Below are 23,678 nucleotides of genomic sequence, written 5' to 3'. Positions count from 1 at the left end.
TTCGGGTAGCAGCAGCACCCCCACCCCCCTAGCGCCTTGAGACCCTCTGGGTAAGTAGAGCGCTCTATAAATGCCTATTATTGATTGATTGATTGGGGTCCACGCTACCTTCTAGACACCTCACACGAGTCCTCGGACGACCATTAAGATGGAGTTGAGTTAAATAGGGGGCCCCCGCAAAGACAAGGGAAATTGGAGTTGGCACAGAGGTACAGTCCTCTGTGCGCCCGCCCCTCACACCGTGAGGGGGGAGTTCTGGTAGTAGGGATCTGACACCGGTTGCGACCTTGCCTTTGGCCCGTAATGCTAGGATGTACAATTTTTAGAAAGTATGCATTTGCAGGATGTTTAGACTCGGCTAGGAAAACCTTTGTATTAGAGATTTGTTAAGGTTAGCCAATGAACTTGTCTGCATCGTAATGTAATAAATGAAAATTGTACATGATATGAAACTGTTATTTTAATGTTTTAATTTTGTTTCATATTTTAATAAATACGGCCGGGAGGGTAACTCCCTCCCGCCTTCCAAAAGTTCAGAACTGCGTCCGTCTTCCCATCCTTGGGGATTGTGTTGGGAGGGGGTGACAGGCATCCCGGCCATATGGAAAGGGGCGACCACTCGGTCCCCCCGAACGTATGGTAGGGGGCCCGGATCCCCCCGGGAAGCCATTTTGGGCGGGGGGCGTGTCTCGGCTGGTATGCCCGAAGCGGCGTAGCCGGGGCGCGCCTTTTCCCGCCCAAGAAGGGTTGTCCTAGACACCTACACCGTTGGCCACGCCCCGTAGGCGTACCGGAGGAGGTTACACGCCCTCCCGAAGAGGAATAAAAGGAGCAGCAATCCGAAGAAGCATCCTCTTGTTCCCGTGCTTGGAAGCTGCACCCTCTCGTTGCACGTGAGCCCTCGACGGAACAAGGAGCAATTTTTGAGAACTTGTAATTTTGTGTTTCTCTTTCAGCGACTCCGAACCTTCGGATCCAGGACCGCGTGGAGCAGCAAGGGTCGAACATCCGACAACGATGCCTGGCAAGAAGGCCGGAAAGAAGTCGGGGACTGACCAGATGCTCCGCATGCTGATAAAAGATATGGCGAGCATGAAAAAGCAGATGGCGGCAATGAACAATACGGGCAGGCCGAAGAAAGTTATAGGACCAGCATTGCCGGGAGTCGTCCCCACGGGGAGAGGTAAAAGGGTCAGGAATAGGGCGGCAGGGGGGGAGGTCCCAGTTCCCGAGTCACCCCCGGCAAGCCCGGTTAGTCCAGTTGAGGCCCCGGTACCGATCCCGGACGCGGGCCAACCGATTCCGGTTGTAGTTACGCCCACCAACGAGGAGGATATGCCTCCGGAGTTGGCCGCCCAGTTGGCCGCTTGGCTCGGCAAAAATACAGGGGGTGCTACGGCACCAGGAAACACGGCCGAAGAGGCCAAGTTGCTAATAAAGCAGTTGCGGCAATCGCGAGATGCCGCAAAGGCGAATCTCCCTCTTGTCCCCCCACAGGTTCCCTCGGAAGGACCAGCAGCTGGCGTTGGAAAAACGGCGGGACCAGCTATGGAGTCGGGTAAGCAGCCATTGCCAATGGCAAGAGAGGGGTCTTTACCCACAAGAAGGGAAAAGGTGGTCCAACATATTCCGCTGGCCACGAAAGAATTGATTTGGGCTGATAAGTACATGAATATGTTTTCTCTCCTGACTGACCATCACAAGATGGAGTATGTTAAAACTCAGAAGTATTTGTGGCACCCGAGTGTGTGGCGAGCCAAAATGGCGGGGTTCAGGTTGATGAGACGATCTCTAATTGGGCCAAGGCCTTTGCGATGTTTACTGCAATTATTGGGGAACGTAAGCCCGAGGTTTTGACCGAATTGGCCTGCAATCAGGCACGTATAATGGATTTCTATGAAACATATGAGGGCGATGAATGGATGGGTTATGATAGTAAGTTTTGTAAGGCCAAGGAGCACGATTCATCTCTGACGTGGGATTGTCTCGACTCCATCTCTTGGCAGAAGCAGCTCCTGCCGGGCGCGATGAAGTCGTCTTCGCTGGGCGGGAATGAGTCGGCGCCCTCCCGCCATCAATCAGCGGCGCCCTTTCGAGCAGGCCCCGCTGGTGACCACCAACCGAGGGGTGGTGGGAACGGGGGTAGAAAAGGGGTCTGCTGGAACTTTAACAGAGGCAAGTGCACGAGGCCACAAGGGACGTGTAAGTTCAGGCATGAGTGTGCAGGGTGCGGACATTCTTCACACCCCGAGAGTTCGTGCAGAGCCAAGAATGGTGATACAGGTGGTAGAGGAGGGGCCAAGCAGGTCTAATGTCGACCATGTGGTACCGCTACCTACCCCCGTAGATATCATGGCAATGACACCCTGGCTAAATGAATACCCTGATCATGTCTCCGCTGGGGTGTTGCGGGACGGCTTCTCGTATGGTTTCCATATCCCGGCGGGGGATTTTCGGGGGAAATCACTGTGTAAAAACCAACTGTCGGTTCAGCAGAATCCGGCGGTGGTAGAAAGAAAGATTGGAAAGGAGGTTGCCCGTGGCCGGGTCGTTGGCCCATATAGGCACCCGCCAGTCACTAATTTCATTTGTTCCCCGTTGGGAGTAGTCCCCAAGAAGGACCCAGGTGAGTTTCGGTTGATTCATAACTTGTCGGCTCCTAGGAGTCTTTCGGTGAACGATGCGATTGACCCAGGAGTTTGTTCAGTGCGGTACGCATCCTTCGATGAGGCCATCGCCATGTTGAATCGCATGGGGCCCGGAGCGCTGATGGCGAAGTCAGATATCGAGTCAGCGTTCCGGTTGCTCCCGGTACACCCACGGGATCAGCGTCTGTTAGGTTTTGTGTTTCAAGGACGCTACTACATGGATAGATGTATGCCAATGGGTTGCTCCATCTCTTGTGCTTATTTTGAGAAATTCAGTTGTTTTCTGCAATGGGCGCTCACCAAAGCTACGGGCTATACCCAGGTTATGCATTACCTAGATGATTTTTTGTTCTTGGGGGCAGCCGGTGACACAGAATGTGCGCAGGCGTTACTGGAATTTTGCACTCTCATGAAGCGGTTCGGCGTGCCATTGGCACCGGGGAAGACGGTGGGGCCATCTACTTCACTCGAGTTTCTTGGAATTGAGCTCGGTTCAGTGGAGGGATGCTTCCGTTTACCAAGGGACAAAGTAGCGAAATTCAGGGCCTCTCTGGAACTGTGCATTAGCAAAGAGAAAGTTACTCTCCACCAGTTACAGCAAGGAGTGGCCAGGTTAACTTTGCCCTTAGAGTGATACTAATGGCCCGCCACTTTTCCCGCTCTATTGCACAAGCCATGGTTGGTCTCAAGGAAGGGCACCACCGCACAAGACTGTCTGTAGAGGTTCGCCAGGATATGCGCATATGGTTGGCATTTCTGGCGGATTTCAACGGTCGAGTGGTGTGGGGCAAGCCACCAGCGTCCTCGGACGAGCTGGGTTTATGGTCCGACTCGGCAGGGAGCCTAGGATTTGGCGCCATCTTCGGTAATCGATGGTCGGCGCAAACATGGCCGGCGTGGTGGCACACCAGTGGGCTCACAGGTAACATTGGGTTTCTTGAGTTGTTCCCCATCTTTGTGGCTCTGAAGGCATGGCCGGAAGAGTTTCGTGATCGCTCAGTGGTGTTTTGGTCCGACAACATGACCATTGTCGAATGCATAAATAATCAGGCAGCACGCTGCAAGTGGATATTGAGATTACTGAAGGAAATTGTACTACTTTGCATGAGACTGACCTTCAATTTAGGGCGAGGCATGTGCCGGGTGTGCTGAACCAGGCGGCTGATGCACTGTCTCGTTCCCACATGCAGGCCTTCAGGGGTTATCTACCTTCCGCGGACCTAGTGGCGGCACCATTCCCCGAAGCACTCTGGTTACTCGGTGCCCCGGATTACAGGACCTCGCTTAGCCCCCAGGACAAGGAAGGCATACGAAGGAGCGTTTCGTTCCTATTGTGCATTTTTGGGACAAGCGGGAGGGGACAAATGGGGGCAGGAGGAGTATGTCCTAAAGTTTTTAGTAGCACTACACAGGGCAGGCCGATCAGCGGCAACGGCCAATAGGCACCGGGCCGCCATTGCATTCATGGCGCAGGCGCATGGCATCAAGGACCCCACATCGTCCTTTTTGGTGAGGAAGGCCCTGCGTGGTTGGCAACGCCTTGAGGGTCGTAGAGTAGACGAAAGGCGCCCGATTGGGTTAGAAAGGTTGTCCCTGCTGATGTCGGTACTCCCCGCGACATGTTCCTCCCAGTCCGAGGCAGTGCTGTTCCGGGCCGCTTTCGCATTAGCGTTCCATGGGGCTATGCGGGTGAGCGAGCTGGTTGCAAAAAATAAGAAGGATGTGGAGGGAGGTCTGTGTCGAGAACACATTTTGATCAAGGGTGATTCAATGGTGGTCACAATAGCCAGGTCCAAGACCGATCAGGGTGTTATGGGGAACAGTATTGTTGTCCAGCGCATGCGAGGGTCCCCCGGGTGCCCGGTGAAGTGCGTTGAGGAATATTTAGCGCTAAGGGCGGAAGCATGGGGGGGAAGCTTGCTGAGACACATCGACGCCACCCCACTAACAAGGTTTCAGTTTCAGCGGGTGCTAACAATGGCAATCGCAGCGGCGAGCTTGGACCCGTGCGATTTTGGGACCCATTCCTTTAGGATAGGGGCTGCTACAGAGGCTACAGCCAGGGGTCAGAGTGTTGAGGAGGTGAAACGATTGGGACGATGGTCCTCGAACTGTTATAAAAGGTATGTGCGGTTGCACATGTTGTGAAGCCAATGTCATGCACTCACGCTTCGTGTCTTCTGTTTGGTTTACAGTTTCGCGAGCATGCTATGCGGGGCGGACTGAGCAGTCGACCCGACACCTGGGGACCAGCGGTCAGAGATCACCGGCTGAGGAAAGAGTGGTGTGGGTTGTGGGCCACTCATACGTGAGGCGGGCCGGGGACGTATTCAAAGCAGGTGACATGATTCACGCAGCTGGGAAATACGGGTACAGGGTGACCTTCCACGGAAGGGGCGGGCTCTGTATTGACCAGTTTCAATGTTTTGTCGAGGGACTGCTAGGTCGGACAAGGTCACCGCCGTCTGTAATCATAGTACACCTGGGAGGCAATGATTTGGTGACACTCGGTCGGCGAGTACTACTCGAGCGAGTTCTATCTACTGTTAGCTGGTTGGCGAGGAGGATCCCGGGGTGCACGATAGCATGGTCCCACATGATTCCCAGGAAGGTGTGGTGGGGGGGCCTCTCTGTATCAGCACTGAACCATTCAGTAAAGAAAGTCAATAACAAGCTTGGTAGGTTGTTTCGCTCGGCGCAGTTGCACTGTATTCCACATGGATGTATTCGGGGGGAGCACATGTATCTCGAAGATGGGGTCCATTTGTCCCGGGAGGGGAATGTCTTACTCATAGGAGACTTCATAGCATGGTTAAAGGGTTTGTAAAAGCATGACCTTTTGTAGGAGTTGTGGGGGGTCCGGATAGCCGGTCAACTATCCAGCCTGTGGCGGTAAGGTCATGATCGGTGAGCAGTAATTTCAAGGTCCCTAGAGGGGGGGCGCCACCCATTATGGATGGGAGCGCCCGGGGGGAGGCGGCCATTGGCCCCTCACACGGGGAGGCGGCACCCACTAAGTATGGGGTCGCCTAAGGGAAGGCGGTCATAGGCCCCTTCCAGGGGAGGAGGCGGCTAGATGCCCCTCCTACAAGAATTTCCCGGGGCCAGGATATCCGCGACGGCGGATGTGATAAACAGTGTGGGGTCCACGCACCCAATTCAGCGAGGACATCGCCGACTTCGTCAGCCCGCATGCCCACCCCTCCGCTGACTACATCCTCCTGGGGGACCTCAACTTCCACCTGGAGAACAACAACGACCGCAACACCACCACCCTGCTCGACAACCTCGCCAACCTCGGACTCAAGCAACTGGTGACCACCCCCACCCACCTCGCCGGACACACACTCGCCGCCGTCTTCTCATCCAGCAAAGACATCGCCTTCAGCCACGCCACAGGACTCCACTGGACGGACCACAGCTGCGTCCACTTCACCTTCAGAAGAACGACGACCCACCACCACCAGCAACAGGTCGCCCGCAGAAGCTGGAGCAAGATCACAGCCGACCAGCTCGCCGCTTCCCTGAGCCAGCACCCTCCCGCCAGCTCAGCGAACCCCAGCCAGGCCGCCGACAACCTCACGAAGTGGATCAGCAACTGCGCGGACGAACTCACCCCACTGAGGACCCCGCCCAGCAGACCCGGCAGCAAGAAGGCCCCGTGGTTCACCGACGAACTCAAGAGCTCCAAGAAGAACTGCCGAGCCCTCGAGAAAGCCTGGAGAAGGGAGCCAACACAGGACAACATGACCACCCTCAAGCTTGCCACCCGGAAGCATCACCAACTGATCCGCGACACCAAGAAAACTGCATTCAAGGACCGGTTGGATAACAACGCACACAACAGCAAGGAACTCTTCAACATCGTGAAAGAGCTCTCCGACCCCAACGCCGGAAACAACGACATCACCCCATCGCAAGAACTCTGCAACTCCCTCGCCTCCTACTTCCACAACAAGATCGCGGACATACACAACAGCTTCAACACCCAACCGACGAACGCCACGTCCAACTCGACCGAACCACGGCCCCCTACCACCACCCTCCGCGCCTGGACTCCGATCTGCACTGAAGAAACCGTCCGCATGATGAACTCCATCCACTCCGGATCCCCGACCGACCCCTGCCCTCCCAACGTCTTCAACAAGGCCGACGCCGTCATCGCACCCCACCTGCGGGACATCATCAACACCTCCTTCACCACCGCCACCTTCCCTGAGAGCTGGAAGCATGCCGAACTCAGCGCTCTACTCAAGAAACCAACAGCGGACCCCACCGAACTCAAGAATTACCGCCCCATCTCGCTGCTCCCGTTCCCAGCCAAAGTCATCGAGAAGACCGTCAACAAGCAGCTGGCCGCCTTCCTCGAGACAAACGGATCCCTCGACCCCTCACAGTCTGGCTTCCGAGCCAACCACAGCACCGAGACCGCCCTCATCGCTGCCACCGATGACATCCGAACCCTGATGGACAACGGAGAAACAGCGGCCCTCATCCTACTAGACCTCTCCGCGGCCTTCGACACCGTCTGCCACCGCACCCTAGTGCAGTGCCTCAGCAACGTCGGAATCCAGGAGAAGGCACTGGAATGGATCATCTCCTTCCTCGACGGAAGAACACAGAGAGTCCGTCTACCACCGTACAAGTCAGAGGCCACCGAAGTCATCTGCGGCGTCCCTCAAGGATCCTCGCTGAGCCCAACCCTCTTCAACGTCTACATGAGCCCCCTCGCGGCCATCGCACACCAACACAACCTCAACATCATCTCCTATGCCGACGATACCCAGCTGATCCTCTCCCTGACCAACAACCCCGCTGCCGCCAGAGCCAACCTTCACGAAGGAATGAAAGAGGTAGCCGAGTGGATGTCGACCAGCCGCCTGAAGCTGAACTCGGACAAGACGGAAGTCCTCATCCTGGGATCCTCGCCCTCCGCCTGGGACGACTCCTGGTGGCCCCCCGCCCTGGGCACCGCACCCAAACCGACAGACCACGCACGCAACCTGGGCTTCATCCTGGACTCCTCCCTCTCCATGACCAAGCAAGTCAACGCCGTCTCCTCGTCATGCTTCAACACCCTGCGCATGCTACGGAAGATCTTCCGGTGGATCCCCACCGAGACCAGGAAGACTGTCACCCAGGCACTCGTCACCAGCCGACTGGACTACGGCAACGCCCTCTACGCCGGAACCACCGCCAAGCTCCAGAAGAGACTCCAACGGATCCAGAACGCCTCAGCCAGACTCATCCTCGACATCCCACGACACAGACACATCTCCGGACACCTAAAAGACCTGCACTGGCTCCCGGTCAACAAGAGAATCACCTTCCGTCTCCTTACCCACGCACACAAAGCTCTTCACGACCAAGGCCCGAGCTACCTCAACAACCGCATCAACTTCTACGCTCCCAAACGACACCTCCGATCAGCCAGTCACGCCCTCGCCGCCGTCCCCCGCATCCGAAGAACGACAACAGGAGGAAGGTCCTTCTCCTACCTGGCCGCCAAGACCTGGAACTCCCTCCCGACCGACCTGCGCCTGACCCAAGACCACCTCGCCTTCAGGAAGAAGCTCAAGACCTGGCTGTTCGGGTAGCAGCAGCACCCCCCACCCCCCTAGCGCCTTGAGACCCTCTGGGTAAGTAGAGCGCTCTATAAATGCCTATTATTGATTGATTGATTGGGGTCCACGCTACCTTCTAGACACCTCACACGAGTCCTCGGACGACCATTAAGATGGAGTTGAGTTAAATAGGGGGCCCCCGCAAAGACAAGGGAAATTGGAGTTGGCACAGAGGTACAGTCCTCTGTGCGCCCGCCCCTCACACCGTGAGGGGGGAGTTCTGGTAGTAGGGATCTGACACCGGTTGCGACCTTGCCTTTGGCCCGTAATGCTAGGATGTACAATTTTTAGAAAGTATGCATTTGCAGGATGTTTAGACTCGGCTAGGAAAACCTTTGTATTAGAGATTTGTTAAGGTTAGCCAATGAACTTGTCTGCATCGTAATGTAATAAATGAAAATTGTACATGATATGAAACTGTTATTTTAATGTTTTAATTTTGTTTCATATTTTAATAAATACGGCCGGGAGGGTAACTCCCTCCCGCCTTCCAAAAGTTCAGAACTGCGTCCGTCTTCCCATCCTTGGGGATTGTGTTGGGAGGGGGTGACAGGCATCCCGGCCATATGGAAAGGGGCGACCACTCGGTCCCCCCGAACGTATGGTAGGGGGCCCGGATCCCCCCGGGAAGCCGTTTTGGGCGGGGGGCGTGTCTCGGCTGGTATGCCCGAAGCGGCGTAGCCGGGGCGCGCCTTTTCCCGCCCAAGAAGGGTTGTCCTAGACAGCTACACCGTTGGCCACGCCCCGTAGGCGTACCGGAGGAGGGTACACGCCCTCCCGAAGAGGAATAAAAGGAGCAGCAATCCGAAGAAGCATCCTCTTGTTCCCGTGCTTGGAAGCTGCACCCTCTCGTTGCACGTGAGCCCTCGACGGAACAAGGAGCAATTTTTGACCCACCCACCAGCCCCTTATGGCAACGTTAGTACTGCAATGAAATTGATTTGCTTTGATAATGTCTTTTCTCTCCTGGTTTAGTGGTTAATAAAAATGTCAATGTTGGTATTGTAATAAAATGATTTACTTCATAACATTTTCTTCCTTAGTAGAGTGGAGTATAACAGTCTAGTTGAAGGATGTGTAGAATGTTTAAATAATAGGATAAATATCGCAATGTAAAGTTGATTTTCTTTCTTAAATAGGTAAATAAAACGTCGTATTTATTTTTTGGCGGGCGGTAAGGTCATGATCGGTGAGCAGTAATTTCAAGGTCCCTAGAGGGGGGGCGCCACCCATTATGGATGGGAGCGCCCGGGGGGAGGCGGCCATTGGCCCCTCACACGGGGAGGCGGCACCCACTAAGTATGGGGTCGCCTAAGGGAAGGCGGTCATAGGCCCCTTCCAGGGGAGGAGGCGGCTAGATGCCCCTCCTACAAGAATTTCCCGGGGCCAGGGTATCCGCGACGGCGGATGTGATAAACAGTGTGGGGTGGGAGGGGGGTCCACGCTACCTTCTAGACACCTCACACGAGTCCTCGGACGACCATTAAGATGGAGTCGAGTTGAACAGGGGGCCCCCGCAAAGACAAGGGAAATTGGAGTTGGCACAGAGGTACAGTCCTCTGTGCGCCCGCCCCTCACACCGTGAGGGGGGAGTTCTGGTAGTAGGGATCTGACACCGGTTGCGACCTTGCCGTTGGCCCGTAATGCTAGGATGTACAATTTTTAGAAAGTATGCATTTGCAGGATGTTTAGACTCGGCTAGGAAAACCTTTGTATTAGAGATTTGTTAAGGTTAGCCAATGAACGTGTCGTAATGTAATAAGTGAAAATTGTACATGATATGAAACTGTTATTTTAATGTTTTAATTTTGTTTCATATTTTAATAAATACGGCCGGGAGGGTAACTCCTTCCCGCCTTCCAAAAGTTCAGAACTGCGTCCGTCTTCCCATCCTTGGGGATTGTGTTGGGAGGGGGTGACAGGCATCCCGGCCATATGACATGGCGCGACTCGCAGGTACTTCGGATTCTGATTGACTCCCAACAATGCTATAGAGCCCACATAACAAAGGAGGCCAGGACGCAGGCGCAGGCGACCCTCCATAGGCTGTATGATGTTGGGGATAAATCTGGCAAACTACTTGCTTGGCTTAGCCGCAAGGAAATTGGCGCCCACTGGATTGAACGTAAAATGGACTCCCAGGGACTGATGCATAGGGGAGATGCACAGATAGTACAAGCTTTTGTCTCCTACTTTAGGGACTTTTATGCAGCCAGGGAACTTATCTTATTCCTTGAATTGGGTTCACATCAGTCCCAATAATAACCCACTTTCTTTCAAAAACCTCCTTTCGAGGTGCGCCAAGCAAATATTTTTTCTCAGTTTGACTTTACACTATTGGAAGCCATTGGGGTCAAAGATAGGAACATTTCGTCCTGCCCACATACTTTTAATTTGGCAAATCGGATTCACTCCTCAAAATCAAACATGTGTAGTGCAGTATATTCTTCCTATATGTAGTTTGGCATTTTGGCATCCTACAAGTGGATTAAGCCTGGGCAAAGCACTACATTACGCTCGCGTAGTTTGCGAAATTTGCACTACTTCGCACTACGCGAATTGCACATAGCACAGTGCAAGCATGCATAGCGTAGTACACCGGTCATTTTTTGCTTGCTTGCGGTCCTCAACGTCAAGTTGGCGACCACAAGCAAACAAAATGTCATCCCAGTGAGACTTTTTCCCCGTTCGTGATCAGCAACATCAAGTTGCCGATCGCGAACGTGGAAAATAAACCTCCCGGAAAGCTTCTCAACGCGGGGACGTCAGGTTTCTCATTGCGAGTGGTCGCGTATGATCACGACCGCTCACAATGAGAAACTACCAGCCGGCGTTGAGAAAGCTGCTGCTTGAGTTGAAATCTACTCGAGTGGCAGAAAACGACCACTTGCACTGTGCAAGATGCAGTTTGCACTGATTGCACAGTGTAGACAAGTATCCGGCACTGTGCAATCAGTGCGAACAGCATTTTGCACAGTGCACAACGCAGTTCGTATAGCTACGCGTAGTGCGAAGTGCACTTTGCATAGCTAAGCGTAGCGCTACTTCGCAAACTACGCCCAGGGTTAAAGTGGATAGCCCAGATTTGAGTCAACTGGGAGCAGCTTTTTATTCTGCCCAAGGTACTTTCAATTTGTAAACTGACTATCTCGCTAAAGGGAAATTATGTGCATTCTTCTTCCTCCGTGTGGGCTGAAGAGATTGGGGCATCATGGGTCGATCCTAAACATAATGCTGATCAATTTCACTTTTCTAGCTAGCAGGTTTTGATTTATCATTTCTATTTTCTGAGCATTTCCTTTTTTCCTTTGTTGATGTTATATTTTTTGGGATTACATTTTATTTTGCGTTTACTAAGGTATAAATATGATTTTCTCTGAATGACTGTTTAAGTAAACAAACACAGTTATTTGTAGTGATATAATTACCTTTTCTCATCGGTCTTAATATGCAACATCCTTGATTCTAAGAAGCTCTTTAGTCTTGGTCTTCTTCTTATGATGTAGATATTTCCCTTGAGGGTGATGCTTTTTGCGGAATGTGAGTGTGGCAGAAGCTTAAAAGCTGGAAGATTTAAGCTTTTGCTGATCTGAACAATGTTCTTGAAGAGATCAGGAATCAGTTTCTAAATCATCCGAGGGGAGCACTACAAGTTGCCATGTAACACAGAGATATCCTAAAGAGGCCACTATTTTCAAATTTCCTCTCCTTTCATTAACCTGGTGCATGTCCTATCAGCACATATTCTAGAGGTGTAAATTGTGATGCTCATGCATGTCCACATTAAGGAGGGAGAGGCAAGATCCTCGGTGAGTGGGAAAGGATGAACTGGGTACTTGCCCTTCTTGTGATCAGGTGTCATTTTGGACAGCAGTGATGCAAACGCTAAGGTTGGGAAAGAGATAGACCAAGCACCCAGTTTTCAAGTATTGACCTTAACTACTGACTACCCTCCATTCCTCCATCCGCATTAGAAGCTGAACAGCACAAAACAGATAATTATTTTCTCTGGAATTCTGCTTTCTCTGCCATCTCTCAGTGATTTTGCCAATGGAAGACATAAGGACTACGTAAAGATTTCATAGGGACAGAACAAAGTTGTCTTGGATCCCAAAGTCTCATCATCTTTTAGATTATAACAACATCTAGTCCCAGCTACAAATGCTGCTAACAGAGTGCAGCAAGCCCATGGCCACATTCACATTCATTGAGTCACTGCCTACTCTCTTTGTTCTGCACAGTGTACATGCTGTTGTCAAAGTGCCGTCTTACACTGTTGTATGCCTCCTTAAAACCTTGTTCCATAATAATTGGCTAAATATGTATTATTGCATTCCTCTTGCAATCTCCCCTCATTGAACATTCTTTGCATTCTGAATGTAACTTTCTACTTGGAGCTAATACATGGACTTCTAGGCAGAGGATGAATGGTATTCTATCTTAAGGATGAGAAGATGCTTTGCTGCTTAGTTTGTTTTTGGGTAACCCTAAAAATAAGTGGTTACACTATTCCAAGCTGTGGAAAATGAAGACTATGCTAAAGTAACTTTGGTTGCTTGAATTTAGCTAGTAAATTGTACCATTTACCACTGTGTTTGCTGAGGGAAATATTTAGGGCATAATGAAGAATGAGAGGAGAGGATTCCCAAAGACTGCGGCATGTGAATGTTAGTTGATCCTGCTACATTTCCTGCAACCCTGTTTTTTTTCAAGTTGAGGCTTAAACGGCTCCCTTCACTCAAAATATATCTTCTGAAGACTATTGGGTGCTACTTTACTCCTCCTAGAAGACAGACTGAGATTCATTTGAATATGATATGCTCAATTCACACATGGTTACACAGGCAGCATTGCATAATGATCTGGGTGACACAGGGCAGAAATGCTCTAGCATGTGTTAAAAAATAGTGAGACCTGAGGTGCCCTGTATATTGTAGTTTCAGATGTGCCTGTTTTGACATATACCCTGCGGTAAATAAGCAAGGGTATAGTGTACTGAAAAGGGATTCCAGAAATCATACTCCATTGATCTAAATGGGTAAGTAGTGGTTGGAGATAAGTGCATCGCATCCCTCAGAGAACCCTAGAGGAATATGGGCACTGGCTGGTTCCCATTCAGGTGGTGGTCGGTGCTCCTGTTGGCTATGTGATAAGATGGTTTCTGTGCCCTTGGCAAGTCTGAATTCTGTCAGATGTGCAGTAAACAATGGCCCTGCGGAAACCCTTCAGTGTGGGGACTAGCTTCACTCTCACCATGTGACATGCTTGGAAAGATTTATTCACAGGCGGCATGAGTTTTGGGTGCAGCGTCCTCTCCCGCTTACCTGCAGCCGTCGCCGGCGGCTGCCGCAGTAATCGCCAGCACTTACACCCCCAACTCGTACATTTAGCCGCTGGCTGCAAACATGGTGGCTGCCACCGGAGGCCTAAGGCCTAGCTACGCCACTGATTTCTCCTAGAAAAACAAAGTACCACGACTCCATCTTTGAATGCATTCATCAGGCAGAAAGCTATTCACCACTCTCCCTTCCCTCACATTCTATTGTGAAGTCTGCAAAGCAGCCAAACAATGCAACACGTTCTTCTTCTTCCCTCTTCAACTCTGGTTGAAATATAGTGATAAGCAGCTCACTAGACACTGATATACTTGAATTTCAGTAGGTTAATATCCTAAAATGTCGAAACCAATTGAGGGTCCAGTATGCCATTGCCAAGTCTTTGTATACTTAGAGAGAATAACAATGGCAGTTCCTGCCAAAGGAGTTGTACCCTGAAGTGTGATGAAAGACACGCATTAAAGAAAAAAAGAACGGCATGGGAAGTAAATGAGCAGACGTTCCGGTTAGGGGCTTTTCGAAATCTTGACAAACTTTCCCATTTCTTAATACCCTCAGAGTTGAAGGGCATGACCGGACGAGTGCTATGTGATAGTATAGGACATTCTATACTTGATGGTTGTAAAGCACCCTCTAACATGTGTGGTACCATGAAAGATAGCCAAAACGTGTGTTTGATGATTTGTGTCTATACAATGCCAAAGGCCGAACTGATGCAGTCCTCACCCAGGAAGGAGTGGAAGCAGAAAGAGGGTGGGAAGCCAGATCTCCAACGGAGCACTGGAAATGGCTTCACAGTTTTTTAAATGACAAGCAGAAGAACTGACCGTATAGAGATAATGCTAAGCAAGAGGAAAAAAGCAGTATACACGTTCTATCATGGAACATTGTCGGAGCTAAAAGATTGCTGGAGGATGGATTACCTTTGGATGAATGGAAAAATTGCGATATAATCGCTCTTCAAGAGACATGGCTGCAAGAAGAAATTGCGTTGGCCTGGATTCATGCACTATTCGGTACCCGCTGAAAAATTTACAATCTATGGCAGAGCTATTGGTGGTCTTTCGGTCTACGTGTCATCAGCTTTAAATATTAAGTCAGAACAACTCAACTCTCCTGATCCAAGTATTCAATTAATCAAACTATCAGGCCCAATTGCAAGCAATAATATGACAACTATCCTGATTAATTATTACACGCAACCAAAAAATCTGGTGAAAAAGATAAAAAATGCCTTACTGCGTGATGTAATAACAGACCTACGCAACACAGAGCCATTGTGGAACATAATAATACCCGGTGACTTTAATTCCAACTTGATATACTCCGTGGAGGAAGATGAAATATTAACATCAGATAACATGCACTGAAGCGTTCGCAACAGATAAAAGGCGTGTCAAGGACCTGTATGGATCGATTAGGCACTCAATTGGTGATTGAACTAGAATATTTAGGCATGCGCATCTTGAATGGAAGGACTGATGAAGATAGACCACCTAAAAAAACCTTCTATGGTCCGCATGTCCAATCAATATTGGACTATACAATCGCAAGTCTTTCACTGTTTCCCCTATCAGATCTTTTTTACATAGAGTATACATCTATGAGTGATCATGCCATGCAGCATACCATATTCAACTTGTGTGTGGAAAGATTCCAATCATCATACATACTTGAGGGCCACTTATGCACTATCAACCAAAAACGTATATTCTGGTTAAGCATGGGCGAATTTTGCGAATCTCGCGTTCGCGAATTTTGCGGATTTGCGAACTCACAATCCGCAAAATCCGCGAATTCTCGCGAATTTGCGGATTTTTTTTTTTTGTGTTTGCGCGGGTTTCTGCCAGTTCGCGAGGGTTTTGTACAATGTCGCAAATTGCGAACTTACCTGTCGGGTCGCAAGTTTCGCGAACTTGTTGTTTCTACGTGTCCAGCCTGTTTGGGACACTCTTCTTCATCACTGCCACTCTCTATCACCACTGCCACTCTCTGACTACTCATGCCACCCTCTGGCCCACCCATGCCACCCTCTGTTTCATCACAGCACCCTCTGGTTGTCCAGTCAGTGTACATTATTGTGGCAACGCAAGCACACCTTCCCTGCCTCAAGTGACCTGAATTAATTTGGGGCTGATTAATGTGTCACAGAATATTTTTTTAGCTGGCACCTGCTTCCTTAGTGCTTCCTGATTAGTGATCTTTTGCACTTGCTAAGTGCTTTCATTGTTGCAAAATTAGTTACAACACCTGCCCTGCCCCAGCTGACAATAATGAATTAGGGGCTGATAAATGGATTTGAACTTCCAGCCTGGCTCCTGCTTGTCTCCCTTAGCTGTAATTCAGGACCTTTGTGGCATATGTGTAACTATTCTGAGGTTCAGAGCAGGGTCACATAATAGTTGCAACTGGCAACTGAACTCTGGAGGGGCCCCTCAGGAAGCACTACAGATGAGCCTGAACTTTTGAACCTGGTAAGTAGTTTCAGTTTGCTAAGATCGTATTTCTGCAATTTTGCACTTATTCGCGGGGCGCGAAGTTGTACTGGGAAGCCGTGAACACACACAAACAGTGCGAGCAAAATCCGCTGCTCGCGGATTTGCGGATTTTGCAGGAGATTCGCGAATCTCGCGGATTGCGAATTTACCGAAAATCCGCAAAATCCGCGAGCGAACGGATTTTCCGCCCATGCTTAATTCTGGTTTAATTTGAACAAAATTGAGTGGTTCTCGATAATAGAGGAAACAATGAATAATTTAGGTGACATGCCAACGAATAGTATAAAAGCATGGTCTCTCTTTTTCGAGAATCTAAAGCACAAAATGAAATCGCCTAATGTGAAGGGCAATGGGCGTGGTTTAAATAGCAAACTGCCAAAGGAACTGAAATCTCTAAGAAGGGATCTGCGAAAAACACATAAGAAATTGCAATTAAATGCCAAAGACTTAAGTATATTGGACATTTTTCTTGCTCTAAGAAAATTGTATAAAAAGAAGGTCTGGGAGCATAAAAGAGGGATAAATGAGTTTTTGGACTAAATTGCTCTTCAGTTCCAAACTTCCTAACTCAATTACTTTTTGGAAAATTGTAAATGAACTAACAAGACCTCGGAATGTATTAACATCAAATGTGCAGGAAAGAAATGGGCTACTTTTCTTTCATCAAAATTCGAAGAAAATACAATAAAACCTTTAGGGGATCAACTTATTCCGCAACATCATCATAAAAGGATAAATGAGGTGGATTGCGGCAGACAGCCGCTAATAACCTATTCAAGCAAAGGTTCTGCATCGGCTGCAACGCTCGGACCTTATACTGCGGAGGAGATAATAAAAGTAATTAAAAAGGGCAAAAGCAATGGGGCCCCAGGTCCAAATGGCATCCCGCAAGCTGCTTACAAACACGCACCCAAATATTGGAGCATACCTCTTGAGAACCTCTTTTCAGATGTACAAACCTACAATCAAGTGCCGGAAAGCTGGAAAGGCTCCATAATAATGCCTATGTATAAAGGTGGTGAAAGATCTAATCCACTTAACTATCGGCTAATAGCACTGCAGGATGTGGAAGCAAAGTATTTTGCATCACTGCTCTTAAAAGATCTGGTAACCTGGTCTGGAGAAAGAGAACTGATCCCAATCAACCAACCAGGGTTTGGAGAGGGGATCGGAACTATTTCAAATATTTTATCCATCACTATGATAGCTGAAAAATGTCAGCGCACCAAACAGGAGTTGAACTTATGTTTTATAGATTTGCAAGCCGCATTTGACAGTGTGAATCGTGCTAAACTGAGTATATGGGCTATACCGGAGAGCATATTACGGGGCTTGCTAATATTTTACACAGACACATGGACACAGGTAAAATTAGGGGATGGTTACCGTTTATCAAGGAAAGTGTTCACAAGAACTGGTTTAAAACAAGGCTGTGTCTTGACTCCATATCTATTCAACGTATTCCTCTCGGATCTCTCCGGCAAGTTAAACACGTGTAACGCTCATTCACCAAAATTAGGCAATTTGCAGCTCACTCATCTTGCATATGCTGATGACATTGTGCTCATGAGCTTAACAAAAGTTTGTATGTCCAGGTTGCTAACTGCACTTTCTGCTTTTCTGTCCGTAAACAAGCTGTCTCTGAACTTATCTAAGACTATAACAATGTTAATTACCAATCGACGCTCAACCGATTGCAACATCTGTTTTGAAGGAAAAAGGCTGGAAAGGGTATCAAATTATAAATATCTGGGATACTTCATTTATGATAAATTAGCGTTAAAAGACCAGATGAATTTGTTGACACAAAGAGCTGGACCCTTAATTTTTGCATTTAGTACCCTGTCAAAAAAATTGGAGGGTCCATCTTTCAAACTATTACTATCTGTAATTGCAAGCAAAGCACTTCCCACCTTAGCTTATGCAAGTGTAGCAATGAACGGTAAGTATTCAGCTCTTTTAAACGATTTAATCACCAAAATCTACAAGAGGGTCTTTCAACTTCCCAGTTCCGCTTCACCAGCGCAAATACGCTTAGAATTTGGTCTTATGAATGAGACAGTGGGAAGACTGTATACATGTATTGAGGTATGGTACCGGATTAAGATGAATACCATAGATAATAATCTAAACAAATTTCTATGGCAGGAATTTGAAACACAAAAAAAATCTGAAGCAAATAAATTTGTGTACAGCGCATTGGAATTAACATGTATTGCAGAGCTTTGGGATAAAAATTTGCCACTTACCTCATTCAAACAGGCTATAAATAAAGCGGTCAAATTTCATTAATTGATAACTGATAAGGAAATCTTTTCCCATCGCTCTCACGCTTGGGCCGTGATTAACAGTTATAAATCACTTACTCCGGCGTTTTACTTGTCTTCTACTTATTCAGTATTTTTTAAAATAAAGTTGATGGCCCTAAGATTTGGTAAATATCCAATGTTGGCAGACGAGCCTGCCTGGAAACAACTACTATCCGTTGCCTGTCGGCTATGCGGTCACATCAAGGAAGACTTAATTCACATTACATGTCACTGTAAGAAGCTGAATCAAGAGCGAACGCACTTCTTAAAGAACTGCTTTCTGGCTAAGAGACTGAGCATATGCAGGACAGCGGTCATTTGCTGTTTGGATTCTATGGACCCACAAATAAACTGCAAGATGATAAAGTTCCTGCTTGCTTTTGAAAAAACGCCTGAAAGCAATTTAATATTTTTAAAAAGTATTATGTTTCATGTTTCCTTATTCTTTGACATTTAAAGTTTTCTATTTTCTGTTTTTTTCTTATCGTCATGAATATGATTATTTGGATTTTATTTGTTACAATTTAATTCTTGAACATTTCTCTTTTATGCAAATTTTATCTTTAAACATTAGTTTGTGAACTGAACAGGAAACTTGTTATGGTTTTAATTAACTAAACAATAAAGATTAAGTGCATAAGTGTGTGAGTTTGTGCGTGGTTTAATACAAGAGCAGTGTTGGTACCCTGAGATGATCTGTGACCTCTATTTATTAAAATATGTGCAATGGATCTCTCTCTGAGAATGACTGACTAAGTTACATTTAACTACATATGGCAGAAGGTTCTATGCATAAAAGGGATGTAAAAAACATATTTGCTGTACTGAATCACATCGCTATGTCAATTGAACCTTTTGAAACCACATTTTTATTTCATATAGAGAAGAATATTTTAGTGACTAACTGTGGTTGCCTGGTCTAGCTATCAGTTGCCTTCGTTTTATTTAGCAGTGGGAAGGAAAATGATGTTCTAAATCAGTGCTTGCCTCGAGCAGAGAATTAATTGCCATTATTGCATGTGTTTTCCTTTAACGTTTTATACTAGCTTACACAGCAATCGTTTTGGTTTCCTGTGTTTGAGTATTTGCACTTTGAAATGTAAGCAAAAGGGTTTTAGGTGTTGTTCACAAATGCTGCATGCAATGGTCTCTAATTCCACACAATGTGCTAAACATAATAATACTAATTCATAATTCATTATGTGGGGAGGTCTTTCCACCAGAGAAATAGAAGAAACGCCTTTCTCAGTGATCTTCAGTTGCCTCAACTCTTTCACTGCAAAGTGCCCTCTTCTGCTATTTCGACTGATGAATATGTCACTAATTTGCTGGTCTGTAATTCGTAGTTAATTACATTGAAGTCATTACATCAGGGCCCGTATTATACATTGAGGCCCAGGGGGACATGTGCGGCTGCTTTGAAGCCCCCAAGCCCAATGGTATTACAGAAGGAGCGGCAGACGCTTGTGAGTCCCCATCTGTAATACAGATAGCACGGGTGCACATGTTGCTCCAGCACTATCATGAGAAGGCACGCCCCCATGCAAATGAGGGGCTGACTTTGCCTCTGCTGCCATGCCGTATTACCAGCGAGGGCACAGAGGCAAACATGCCTTTCAGAGTGTCACTGAAAGTGCGCCACAAGAAGGTGGGGCACTTTCAGTATACCTCCTAAAGGCAGCCCTCTGGGGTGAGAAAGTGGGTCCCACTGACAACCTCAGACATCCTTCTGAAGGTGGTTTGAGTCTCTCACTGCACAGGATCACTAATCCACCTTAAAAGTGCTGATGGGTTACCCCCCTGCGCATGCCCACTTCTCTGAGCCATATTGGGCCCCGTAGACCCCATCCCTTGGACCTCTCTTCATAATAGGTGGTTGCCGCGGTTCCCAGCTAGGGCACCCAACTACCAACATGTTGGGGGTTGCAGCGGAAGCCCCAGGGTTCCGGGGCCCCAGTTGGCTCTTTGCATTGTGCTGGAGCTGGCTTTGCTCCATTTCAGAGGGAGAAGCTGCTTTTTGCATTCTCCCTTTGTCCAGAAGCAATGTATGTTTTGTTTTTTTGTCCCCAAGAGCACGGGCAGGGAAATGACCTCAGGTCTGCTCCCAGCCGGCAAGAGCATTTTTAAATCTCCCTCCAGCTGTGAGCAGACTCAGGGCCTAATTCACAAAGGTAAACTGAGATCTGAACTCTAAGGTTTGACCTGAAGTCTGAGGACCCAATTCACAAAGGTGAACTATGACCTGAAGTCTAAGTTTAGACCTGAGGTTTAAGAGCCTGATTCACAAAGGTAAACTTAGACTTCAGGTCTAAAATTAGATTTCAGGTCTAATCCTAGACTTCAGATCAAGGGTCACCTTAGTGTATTGGGCCCTTAGTGTTTGCTTCTGTTTGGTGCGAGATTTAAAAATGCTCATGCCAGACAGAAGCAAAAATGTTTCTCTGCCTGCACTCCCCACACTTCCCCGGGACACAGGAACACAGTAAGTGAGCCGGCTCAAGGGAAATGGGGCACCTGGGACCACCTTCTTTTTTAATTTAAGTTACAGCCATGGGGGCTGGGGTACTCAGGGCCTTTTTATGGCTCTGGGAGGGGAACCACGTGGCCTACCTCCCCTTTTTGTTACATTTTGAACCCGGGGATGAGGTCTCTGAGGTCTAAGCTGGTTCACTACTACTTATCCAATCACTCCGCCAAAACTCGGCACTTATAAATTCACCATGCACTCTCCTTGCAGTACTCTAATCATTCAGTCACTACCCATGTACGCATGCAATGACCCAGGCACTAACACACGCAGTGATACAATCCCCTGTGCACTGCCCATTCAGTCTCCCAATCACCAAGCCAGCATCATGTACTTATCCAATCACTCCGCCAAGACCCAAACACTTATACATTCACCATGCACTCTCCTTGCAGTACTCTCTTCATTCAATCAGTACCCATGTACTTATGCAATGACCCAGGAACTAACCCATGCACTGCTACAATCCCCTATGCACTACCCATCCAGACCTCTAACCACCTACACAGTACTGTTTCACTCCTGCAATTACCCAGGTAGTACCCATGAAGTCCAGCCATCACCCTGTCACTACCCATGCACTCCTCCAATCACCCAGCCAGCACCATGTACTTATCCAATCACTTTGCCAAAATCCAAGCACTCATAAAATCACCATGCACTCTCCTTGTAGCAACCTAATCATCCAGTCACTACCCATGTATGCATGCAATGACCCAGGAATTAACTCATGGCAAATACAGAGGAGGGCATGCTAATCACAGAGGTACCCCAACGCATAGTGTTCCCTAGTGTATGTAGGTATTTTCACTGTAGTCTAAGTGTCTTTTAGCATAGCACTGGCTCTAAGCCTGGTTAGTCAAAGTCAGTTACCACCAGTAGCCTTCAGCAGAATTTTGGGTGCTCAGGAGTACTCTATGCTCCTCTGTTGGTTCTTTCTGCATATCTCTTGCTTCTTCCTGCACTTTTCTTCGTCTTTCTGGACTTCTGTTGCCTCTTTCTGTATTTGTCTTGCTTGTTTCTGCACTTTTCTTCCTCTTTCTTCAAATGTCCTACCTTTGTAGGCATAGTTAAAAATTAGCAATTAAAAAACCTTTGAAATTCACTGAAAAAAACACAGGTTTCAAGGACGTTGTAGTTAGAAATTCACTGAAAAAAACACAGGTTTCAGGGAGGTTGTAGTTAAATGGACATTTCACTCGTACAAAACCAGAGAAATTTGGACCTTTATAGTTAGTTCAGCTAACTATAACTCGCGCCAACGCATTGCACTGCTGATGACATCACACATTACATCATTCATGGCATGGTCAGTGACATCACTGTTGACATCACTGATGACATCTCAAATGACATCACTGATGACATCACTGCAGCAGGTTAGTAACTGGATGGAGTGATAGTGTTCTGTGAAGAAATTAGTCTTCAGATTCTTTCTCTTTAGTTTCTTCTTCAATTTCATACAATCTTCCTCAATGCTGTATAATTTAACCCAGTCATAGCCCCAATGAGAAGCCCTGTAATACATACGGGTTTTGAAATGCATTGGAACCATTTTTACCAACAGAGGAGCAGCTAGCGTGTCAAATTATACAGCATTGAGGAAGATTGTATTCATTGCTTGAACTGAAAATATCCCAGCTAGTCAGTACCCTGAGTCTGTCCCAGAAGGTTACCTTAACAATGGCTAGTTTTTCACTTGTAGCAGGTTTAATTCATTTGTATGTAAATAGTTCACCCTCTGAAACCACTTGCGAATTGTTTTTCAATTTTTGTTGTCTCCACTTATTTGTGTCCAAACTGTTATTTTGTGAAGTGTTGTCCTTCTTATTCTTGTGCAAAATGATGATTGAAGGAAATGTATGTAAAATAAACATAATGATTAAATGATTGGATCATTTGCTAAGGATTTTGGCCTGAGTCTCTTGAACTGTTCACAGCAAAATAAACAGTCAGCTAGGAAAGTCTTTTTTCCAACTTTTTAAAAGTGGCATTTTCAAAATTGTAACCAAAAATCCAACTTCACCATAAAAGAGGATTTTTCATTACAATTCCTTAAACACCAAACAATGACTATTTACCTGTTCGTATTTGGAAGATACAGGTTTTTAAACGTAATAGCATAAGTCCGATGTCATCCAATGGGAAAAGCAGGCCTTGCAGTGGTGAAAAACAAATGTATGAGTTTTTCCTAAGGGTGGGCGATTAACTCCACTCTGCCAGTGGAATTCATGGAGTTTTTGGCACTTAGCAACCCTGCATAGAGCACTGAGTTTACTGGCCCCATGCCCTCAGCTCTCTTTGCAGCTGGGTTTTAGTAACAGTACCCAAAGCTGCCAAGATGGACTTCACTCAGACCTTGGTGAGAAACTAGCCGCACCCCCCAGTGACATCCAGGCTTCTGTAAACATGTCAGCAAACATGTCATTAAATGAACAAGCGGGGTGTATGCAGCTTTTTTTACATTTTATTTTTTCTATTAACATTTTCAAGATTTACAATGTCCAGAACAATTGGACAACATACAGGCTGCAGTACTACAACATCCATCATCCAGCATAGTGCAATTATACAGTATCACCTATGAAATAACACAGTACATTGTACAAGGTGATGCACACTTAAGTAGCTTGGTTCTGTTGCAGATATTCAACCAGGTATTCCCAATAGTCGCTTGGCTGGAACCAGTAGGCAGCTCCTCCTCATATGTTTGTAGAGTATCCTTGCAGTAGGCCA

This window comes from Lissotriton vulgaris, chromosome 2_1 (genome assembly GCF_964263255.1).
Source record: "Lissotriton vulgaris chromosome 2_1, aLisVul1.2, whole genome shotgun sequence".
NCBI classification, from domain to species: domain Eukaryota; kingdom Metazoa; phylum Chordata; class Amphibia; order Caudata; family Salamandridae; genus Lissotriton; species Lissotriton vulgaris.
This window is presented reverse-complemented; position numbering follows the sequence as displayed.